A 10595-nucleotide genomic window follows, 5' to 3' on the forward strand; every position below is an offset into this window, starting at 1 on the left:
ATCAGAGGTATCAACAGCCTTGTAGGGCTTGGATGAAAAACTGGACATTGGGTTCTTAAAAGCTACATCCCCAAATTATGGTTTAATTGGAAGTAGTTCAGACTTAGTGGCTGTAAAGCAATTTCAAATCATTTCAAAACCTGGAGTTGAATGAACTGATTTAGATTGCCATTGTCTCCAGGCGCCTTGCAAGAGAAAAAGTAAATCCTCTTTTCTACAAAAGAATTGCTACAAATAGTTTTTCAACTAAATGCCTGATTCACGATGCAAAAATAAGGTACACAGAAAGGAGAGAAAACCAGCAGAAAAATAAAATAGAATAAATAAAACAAAATAAAATAAAATAACAAAGACACCAAAAAACATTCCAGAAAAAAAAATTACCATGAAGACAACATGATTAACAAAGTTGACAACATTTACACATATAGAATGACATACCCCAAAACTGGTAAATAATCTTTTTTCATACCAAGCACACACAGAACATTTACCAAAAAATGACTATATACTGATTTTGTTGGAAGCCCCCAACACCACCTCCAGGTTTGAAAATTTACAAGGAGGACTCACAGAACTCAGTATATGGTTGTACTCATGGCTACAATTTATTATAGCAATAGATACTGTTCTGGGCTTAAAATCATGCCTCTCCCACCCTTTCCCGAATTCATATATGGATGTCCTAACCCCAAGTACCTCAGTATGGGACTGTATTTGGAGACAGAGCCTTTAAAAGATGATTAAGTTCAAATGAGGCCATTAGAGTGGGTCTTAATCCAATATGACTGGTGTCTTTATAAGTGGAGATTGGGGCACACAGATAGATGCCAGGGGCACATGAACAGAGAAACAACCATGTGAAGAGGCAGAAAATGGGTGGCCATCTGCAACCCAGGGAGAGAGGCCCCAGGAGGAACCAACCCTATCAACATGTCAATCCAGAACTTCTAGAATCCAGAACTTTGAGAAAGTACATTTCTGTTGTTTAAGCCACATTGTCTGTGGTATTTTGTTACACAGCTCTGGTAAACAAATACAGATATCAAGAAAATCAGCAAAGGGAAAAGCCACATGTAGTAAAGTATCAAGGAAATCAGGCATAAGCTTCCAAAAGTCCTCTCCCAGTAGACACATAATTTCTCTAGCAGTGAGTTATGACAACATGTGTAAAATGCTCTCACCAGTCTCATTAAAGACTCATTTATTGGGAGTTGGTTATGCATGCACCCTCTGGCTATCACGTATCAAAATTACAGACTCCAAGAAGGAAAGCAGGTGTTCAGCATAAAACATATTGTTGTACAAACAATTTAGGCACAGTGAACCACTCTTACTAGTTCTGGGTATGACTGGAACCCCCTTGAAACCTAAGTTAACAGACCCCAGTCCAGGGCCAGCCTTGCAAGCAGGCTTTACTAAGGAAAGCAGTTTCAGCCCTGTTATTTCAACTTTTTTCTGCACGGTCCTCCTCTTGCCCTCTGGTCAAGGCATATTTACAACAAAATTATTATCAGGAGAACCCACCAAATTGCAGTGTTATCTCAGCGATAACCTTTAGGGGTCATGAATTTATTCAGTTAAAACAAATCCCATTTACCATAAAAGTCTATCTTAGAAAACAAGTGCCGTCCTCCTTACCCTTTTTAACCTGGCTCACAGCATCAATTTAGTCACAGCAGCATTCTGGTCTGTAAGTTCAAGTCGACCTGAATGCCTTCCAGGAGTAAGGCAGTGTCTTGACAGGATACACACATAAAAAGTATAATCCCAGAGGGCACATGCAGGACATTATAATATAATAAAGAATATATCATTGTTAGGGACCCACAAACAGGATCTACATTAATTAGGCAGTATAAGTTAATAGCGCCCTTGATGTGGCCTCCCACCCTGGGGCCTATTGCCCTAGGATTCTAAGTCCCGTCCACTTAACTCAGTTCAGTTCTTGGTTTCAAATGAACCGCCTGAGACGCAATTCCAAATAGTTTTGCTTGTCCCTGACACCAGTTCATCCTCATCGCAAATGTGAATGGCATCTGGAGGTGTTCTGCGTGGAAAGTGCTGAGGCCACCCCCCTGCTGTCTCAGAGACAGGTGTGATCATAGGCCCAGCAGTAAGATTGATTCAAAATGCTCACAGCAGCTTGGAAAGTCAACACTGGGGATTTTTCTCTTTGCTTCGGTAGGAGGAAAAAGCTTCCAGGGACAGTTTTGAAAAATAAAGATCATTAATCCCCTCTTCATTCCCCATGTCTGCCCAGGTACTGGGGTTTTGTTTTTACTCTGTTAGTAAAAAGTAAGTGTATCTCATTCAGCAATCATAACTTTATACTTTTCCAATTATCCCTACTGTTACCCAAATCATTCATATAGAAAAGTTGTATGCAAGAGAGTCCAAGCTTTTTCTCCAGTTAAAAAAAGACAAAATAAAACAAAAACAAACAAAAAACAAGTCTTGTATACAACTTAATCAGAAAGACACTTCATGTTTAGAAATTAGAACAAAATCCTGAGTTTTCAAAAATTTTTGAAATGAGTTTGTACACCCTCCATCCCTTTCATTCTGATCACTCACCTAGTGAGCAACCTACCAAACACAATTCCTTTTTCTGGAAATAGCTGCATTTAGTAATAAAATTGCTTATTGAGTTGCGGCACCAGGAGAAAGTTGAGGGAAGTAGGCTCAAGCTATCGGTTTATGACTGCAAGTTATAACTAATCCGAAAAGCCAAACACAGGTCAACAGCAGTGAACATTCCCCAGTGGGTCAAGAGTCTCATCTGTCAGACGTGGGTGGAGGGTTCACCATCCCCATGATGTGTCCTCTTCCCAACTTTCAGCCTTTGGCAGAGATCACAAGTTAGGAATGCAATCAGTCTCAGAAATATAAAATTGGTCCAGAGCTCAGATAGTTCCATCAGAGAATAAGCCCTTTTCTGTGGGTATTTGTATATGACAGAGATGGTTCAGTCAGCATCAAGGATATTTTCATAGTTTTTGATCCCACAGAGGGAGATCCTAAACCTGCAGCAGTCTTGGAATCTGAGTTCTGTTTATTAGAGAAGTATGCCTGCCTCGTTTTAGTATAGCACATGCTGAGGCCAAAACAGCCCATAACAGGCAGTATTAGGTTTTAGCTTGGAGTTAGATCCAGGTAATGAGTATCTGAATTCAGATTCTAAAAAATTCAGTGGCTTTTCGTTAGCAGCAGCAAAGCCGAAATTCAATAGGACCAGACAGCTGTATTCCAACTCCAAGTGACAAGCAAAGATTTCCTGAGCTTTTTTTGTCTTGTAAGTGGGAGTGTCCAAACTGATCCACTCAAAAATATGCACATTAGGCTAGAAAAGTGTCTGCCTCTAAGGGTCAGATATCTTATTTTATAAGAGTTCATAAGCAATTAAAAACTGTTTTTACAGTATCAAAATTGTATCTCCATCTGGAGATTGACTCTCTGTTCTTGTATCTCCCTTTATTCAGGGGCTCTAACAGTAGGCAAAAATCAGAATCAGAAACATCAGTTACAAAGCCATATTTTTAAAATACGTCAAGAACCTCAATTCCAACCAACTCACCCATGATAAAAAGCAAGGAATCTGTATCCTAAGAGCACATTTCTTTGCAGCTTTCCCTGATTGTGATGCTCCCTCTAGGATTTGTGAAATTACAAACATTTACAAAAATTTTATTATATATTCAGATGCAATAATCACAAAGTACAAAGCCAATTAAAAATCTCTTTATATGCTCTTGTAAATTTATTATAACTTCTATCAGTAAATTTCACATTTACAGGTTTAAGTTCACAGTTTCTGGGGGAGCTCCAGCTGCAATGCACAGCGGAGGCAGGAGGTCTGCAGCAGTTGAAGAAGCAGTTAGGATGAAGAAATGGCAAGAGTATTCTTCCTTTTATCCCCCGTCTGGTTTATCTAAAGCTTTGATCCAATTCTGGCAACTGATCTAATCTTCTTCTCCCACTTGGAGGAGAGAAAATATAAACTTTTAACATTTCTGGGCTATCTAAAGATCACATTTGGGAACGTTTGGTCTCTTTGTTTCTCCTTCCACTGGGAAGAGAGACAAAAACCAAAGACATTACCGGACTGCATTCTTTTCTCCTCACTGTAGTTGGATTACCAAAAATAGCTAGAGAATCCAGCAAGCTGATTCTCCTGGAGTAGATAAATCATTTTTAAATTCCATGTGTAACTTTTACCTTTCACAATAGACAGCAATTCAGCTGCTCTTTCATACCATGGCTAACTTATAGACACCCAACAAGTGGAGGTTTATCCTTCTCCACCCTTTGAACTTGCTTTTTCCCAAACAACGTTTTTGCCATATTTCAGTGGGTCAAGGTCACGCTAGCACATCCCACTTCTAACACCAACTATGTCAGGGCAGGACTCACAGGAATCAGTATAGTCTTACTCATGACTATGATTTACTACAGCAAAAGGATCCAAAGCAAAATTAACAAAGGGAAAATGTGAAGAAGTAAAGTCAGGAGGAAACCAGGTTCATGCTTTTCTCAGTCCTCTCAGTTACATCAGGTACTATTACTGTTAATTTCTTTTTCTACAGTATTTAATTAATCCAAGCTTACTCCTTTTACTGTAGACATTGTACCTTTTATGCTCGGAGTTGTTCATTTCTATTTTTGTTTCTGTTTTCATGTCTGCGCATTTTTATTTTTATCTGTGTCCAAAACTCTGTTGCACAAATCTGCTCATTTCTATACCTCTGGTGCCTTCCACTTAATATATACCTAATAGATTAATAAATATTTTACTGAATAACAAGTTATAGCTGTCCTGTATGTGTCCCTTCAAGTGGGATCAGATATTTGAATATCTCCTTTTCCTGGAAACAGGCTATCTTCATAAGAAAGTGAAGAAGAAATATCTTCTAGCCTCTGCATCACATCACCACCATTTTAAAGATGTTGTCTTTATGCTTACTTCATGATGATTACTACACATACCTGCACTACCAAGAGCCTGTTTGATCGTAGGGCTAAGCTTCCTGCACCTGGAGAAGGCTCCGTTCTTTAACAGTTTCATGCCCATTGTGAGTAACTCACTTATTTCTCTTGACTTCTTGGCATCTCCTGTTCTGTACTTGTATCACTGACTCCACAAACGTAAAATAAAAACAAGAAAACATTTATTCTCAGAAATATTCAGAATATTGCTATCTTATTCTTAAACTGTACGTTTGAGTATACACTAGTGCAGCTATTCTTGTCAAAAAAAACCTGGCTAAAGAAGTAGATCTGTGAAGAGAGACTTGGAAACAAGAAGGGCATTTCTGGGTTGTATAAGAAGTCATCACAGAGAAAGAGTAATTTTTATGTTTGTTTTCATACAAAACGAGATAAAATTTAGTATATAATATATCATTCCTCAACTCAAAGCCAAGGCTATGAAGAGGTGAGAAGTCACGGGGTTATAGGTATTGCAGGAAAAGGAATTTTCCTTGCTTTTTCTTTTACATAGAACATACACTTTTTTTACCCTTTGTAACAGTGTATTACCCAAGGAGATTACCACACATCTCTCTTGCCAACCTTGTTGTAGTGCTCTGAATAAACGGAGTACACTCTTCTCTGTATGCCTGGGAATTTCTTTGGGCTTTGTAGCCATTATCTTGCTACCAGTGAAGGGGTGGCCCCTTCACATAAAATTCTTGCCTTAAATGCTTCTTTCATTTTAGTTTTTCTCTTAGAACTTAATCCTTCTAAGCATCAAGAAGATTAGAGATTGCTACTCTTACTTTTTTTTTTTCCTAGTAGGGAGGAAAAGGAACTAACATTGATGTCTTTTGTGGAAGGCTCATCTCAGGATGATTCTTCAGTAGTTCTACATGTTACCTCCTGTCAAATCTGCTCTGAATAGCCTCATATCCACCCACACCCAACTTATCTTACAAGTGAGTCTGGAAGAACAACTACAACTATGCATATGAAACTTCATAAACTACAAAGATTAATTGAATTAAATGATTGATTTTTGCATATGTGATTGTAGTATCTGAATACTGTTGATAAGTTTTTTAAAGCAAAAATATTCTTACAAAAACATTAGAAAATCTAGAAGGTTGTCACTATTCAGGAAGAAAAAAACTACAAGTAATTTATTTAAAACAAAATTTAGTGCATAAAGGAACCAACTGAAAATGACATCAAGAACTTATTCCATTTTCAGAGGAAGCAAACATTTTGCGTTAATATAGAAATACTTATTGCATAGTCCCACCAAAATCCCCAAATCTAGAGGGGTAAAGAAAGCATGGCAAGTCCATAGGATCTATTATTGGCTGAACTGTATCCCCTTGATATTCATATGCTGAAGCTTTCACCCCCAATGTGATTATATTTGGAGATGGGGCCTTTAAGGGGTTAAGATTAAATGAGGTCATTTGAGTGGGACCGTAATCTGATAAGACTTGTGTTCTTATAAAAAGAGGAAAATACACCAGAGGTATATGGGCACAGAAAAAAGACCATGTGAAGACACAGCAAGAAGGTGGCTGTCTGTAAGCCAAGGAGAGAAACTTCAGTAGATATCAATCCTACTGGCACCTTGATCTTGAACTTCCAGCCCCAGAATTGTGAGAAAATAAATTTCTGTTATTTAAACCATTCTGTCTGTGGTACTTTCTTCTAGCAGTCCTAGCAAACTAATACAGGGTCCATAGGAACTACCTCACTTAGATTTATCTTCAAATTCATGACTTTAACTGATTTTAATTTTAAAGCAAGTGCTTTCAGAGGTTTCTCTCTGTCCAAGTCTGACTTCTTTATATGGAACATATAAAAATCAACAATTAGTTCAGCAGCTTCACCACAAATAGAGAATACTCAGTCATGTCAATGGAACTCTCTCCACATTTCTCAGATGTTAGCTCTCTTAAGAAGTAATATAGCTTAAATTCATTGATCCTTCATTATAAACCCTGGCTTAGTATGAAGAACAGGCTGTTAGGTAGAAGCTACTAAGACGTTTTGTGGGGCAAGGCAGATATCATGGGTACTTGATTTTTGAGTTTATAAGGATAAATAAATAATAGAAGATATCAAGAAATATAGTTGGAAATTGAAACACTGCATAATCTATAATCTTGCACATTCTTATGTATGCATAAGAATAAATACACAAATAGATGGAATGAAATAGAAGATTCATAAAAAGTTATTTAAATTCATCCAAGAATAAATAAATTTGAGTAGAAAAAAATTTTAAGGGTATATGCTTTCATACTCAGAACCCTTTTCCTGGAGATCACATCCAACCCGTCAGCTTCAAAAAATATATGTCTATGCTCACAATGTTCAAGTCTCTATATCAAGCCTAGACTAGCCTTTTCAAACCCGTGTTTTCCTCAGTAAATTATTTTACAAACATTATGAGCTAATATTTAAAAACACAAAGATCTTTATCTTACATGGCACATAAAAATAATGTTAGATGTATAAAAGAGTTGAACATAAGAAATAAAATGGGAAAAATAGGAAAAAAGAAACTAAGCTGTGGAGATAAATCACGTGTGTTATGAATTACAGGTGAATTTGTCACCTCGGTAATGTGGACACTGGTGATTTATTATTTTTTTTGCGGTATGCGGGCCTCTCACTGTTGTGGCCTCTCCCGTTGCGGAGCACAGGCTCCGGACGCGCAGGCTCAGCGGCCATGGCTCACGGGCCCAGCCGCTCCGCGGCATGTGGGATCTTCCCGGACCGGGGCACGAACCCGTGTCCTCTGCATTGGCAGGCAGACCCTCAATCATTGCGCCACCAGAGAAGCCCCACAGGTGATTTTTTACTTACTGCTCTCAGAAGTTTGATACAGTCTCTCACTTTAGGATTAGTGATTAGCTAAAAGCAAATAGTGGAAGGGCCATGGAAATATAAGATAAAAAATATAATTAAAAATGAAAGAAGCTCTTTGAGGAAGACTCTGTCACCGCTGCAGAGGAGCCTTGGGTCACACGCATCTGCTCCTGACTCACCGCTCTTCACTTTTGCTGAGGAACAAGTCGGTCAGGAAGATGTGCTACAGCCATGGCTTTTAAAGAGAGCCGAACATGTCTCTTTTTGAATTATGGTTTTCTCAGGGTATATGCCCAGCAGTGGGATTGCTGGATCATACGGTAGCTCTATTTTTAGTTTTTTAAGGAACTTCCATACTGTTCTCCATAATGGTTGTATCAATTTACATTCCCACCAACAGTGCAGGAGGGTTCCCTTTTCTCCACATCCTCTCCAGAATTTATTGTTTATAGAGTTGTTGTTGTTGTTGTTTTAACATCTTTATTGGAGTAAAATTGCTTTACAATGGTGTGATCGTTTCTGCTTTATAACAAAGTGAATCAGTTATACATATACATATATCCCCATATCTCCTCCCTCTTGCTTCTCCCTCCCTCCCACCCTCCCTCTCCCACCCCTCTAGGTGGTCACAAAGCACTGAGCTGATCTCCCTGTGCTACGCAGCTGCTTCCCACTAGCTATTTTATACTTGGTAGTGTATATATGTCCATGCCACTCTCTCACTTCATCCCAGCTTACCCTTCCCCCTCCCCGTATCCTCAAGTTCATTCCCTAATAGGTCTGCATCTTTACTCCCTTCTTGCCCCTAGGTTCTTCTGACCATTTTTTTTTTTTAGATTCCATATATATGTGTCAGCATACGGTATTTGTTTTTCTCTTTCTGACTTACTTCACTCTGTATGACAGTTTCTAGGTCCATCCACCTCACTACAAATAACTCAGTTTCATTCCTTTTTATGACTGAGTAATATTCCATTGTATATATGTGCCACATCTTCTTTATCCATTCATCAGTTGATGGACACTTAGGTTGCTTCCATGTCCTGGCTATTGTAAATAGAGCTGCAATGAACATTTTGGTACATGACTCTTTTTGAATTATGGTTTTCTCATGGTATATGCCCAGTAGTGGAATTGATGGGTTCTATGGTAGTTCTATTTTTAGTTTTTTAAGGAACGTCCATACTGTTCTCCATAGTGGCTGTATCAATTTACATTCCCACCAACAGTGCAGAAGATTCCTTTTTCTCCACACCCTCTCCAGCATTTATTGTTTCTAGATTTTTTGATGGCCATTCTGACTGGTGTGAGGTGATACCTCATTGTAGTTTTGATTTGCATTTCTCTAATGATTAGTGATGTGGAGCATCTTTTCACGTACCTCTTGGCCATCTGTAAGTCATCTTTGGAGAAATGTCTATTTAGGTCTTCTGCTCATTTTTCAATCAGATTCATTGCAGCACTATTTACAATAGCCAGGACGTAGAAGCCACCTAAACGTCCATCGACAGATGAATGGATAAAGAAGATGTGGCACATATATACAATGGAATATTACTCAACCATGAAAAGAAATGAAATTGAGTTATCTGTAGTGAGGTGGATGGACCTAGAGTCTGTCATACAGACTGAAGTAAGTCAGAAAGAGAAAAACAAATACCGTATGCTAATGCATATATATGGAATCTAAAAAAAAAAAAAATGGTACTGATGAACCTAATGGCAGGACAGGAGTAAAGATGTAGACATAGACAATGGACTTGCAGACACAGTGGGGAAGCTGGGACGAAGTGAGTGTAGTAGCGACATATACACTACCAAGTGTAAAATAGATCGCTAGTGGGAAGCAGCTGCATAGCACAGGGAGATCATCTCAGTGTTTTTTGACAACGTAGAGGGGTGGGATTGGGGGGTGGGAGGGAAGCTTAAGAGGGAAGCAATTATACTCCAAAAAAATAAAATAAAATTATACTCCAGAAAAATAAAATAAAACAATAAAGATAGCAGAAAGAATCCCATGGAGACACAGGTGGTGATTCACCAGATTAGAATCACCCTCACCAGCTGCAACATGAAGTCTTTGGAGAGGGTATGTGCTGATCTGATCATTGGTGCGAAGGAAAAGAATCTCAAAGTGAAAGGACCGGTTCAGATCCCTACCAAAACTCTGAGAATAACAAGGAAACTACAAGGAAAACTCCTTGCGGTGAAGGTTCTAAGACTTGGGATCGTTTTCAGATGAGGATGCACAAGCGACTCATTGACCTGCACATCCTTCTGAGATTGTCAAGCAGATCACTTCCATCAGTATTGAGCCAGGAATCGAGGTTGAAGTCACCATTGCAGATGCTTAAATCAACATTTTTAATAAATTGATAATCAGTTGTTAAATTTTGTTGACTTTTATTCATAATACTGACAGGTCTTAGGAATAGAGTTGTGCTATGGAATTCATTCCACCTTTTAAGCAGAATAATTAAAATTAGATGGATAGGGCTTCCCTGGTGGCGCAGTGGTTGAGAGTCTGCCTGCCGATGCAGGGGACACGGGTTTGTGCCCCGGGTCCGGGAAGATACCACATGCTGCGGAGCGGCTGGGCCCGTGAGCCATGGCCACTGAGCCTGCATGTCCGGAGCCTGTGCTCCGCAATGGGAGAGGCCACAACAGTGAGAGACCCGCATACCACAAAAAAAAAAAAAAAAAAAAAATTAGATGGATAGCCAAAAAAAGAAAGAAAGAAAGAAAAATATTAGGATATTAGG

At 38.8% G+C, this 10595-nt stretch overlaps 1 pseudogene; it reads left to right on the forward strand.

The window, feature by feature from the left end:
• The first annotated feature begins 396 nt into the window (after window positions 1–396).
• On the forward strand, window positions 397–10187 carry LOC101290314 (40S ribosomal protein S20-like; annotated as a pseudogene).
• The last annotated feature ends 408 nt before the right edge of the window (window positions 10188–10595 follow it).

The sequence above is a fragment of the Orcinus orca genome, chromosome 7, assembly GCF_937001465.1.
Source record: "Orcinus orca chromosome 7, mOrcOrc1.1, whole genome shotgun sequence".
Lineage (NCBI taxonomy): Eukaryota > Metazoa > Chordata > Mammalia > Artiodactyla > Delphinidae > Orcinus > Orcinus orca.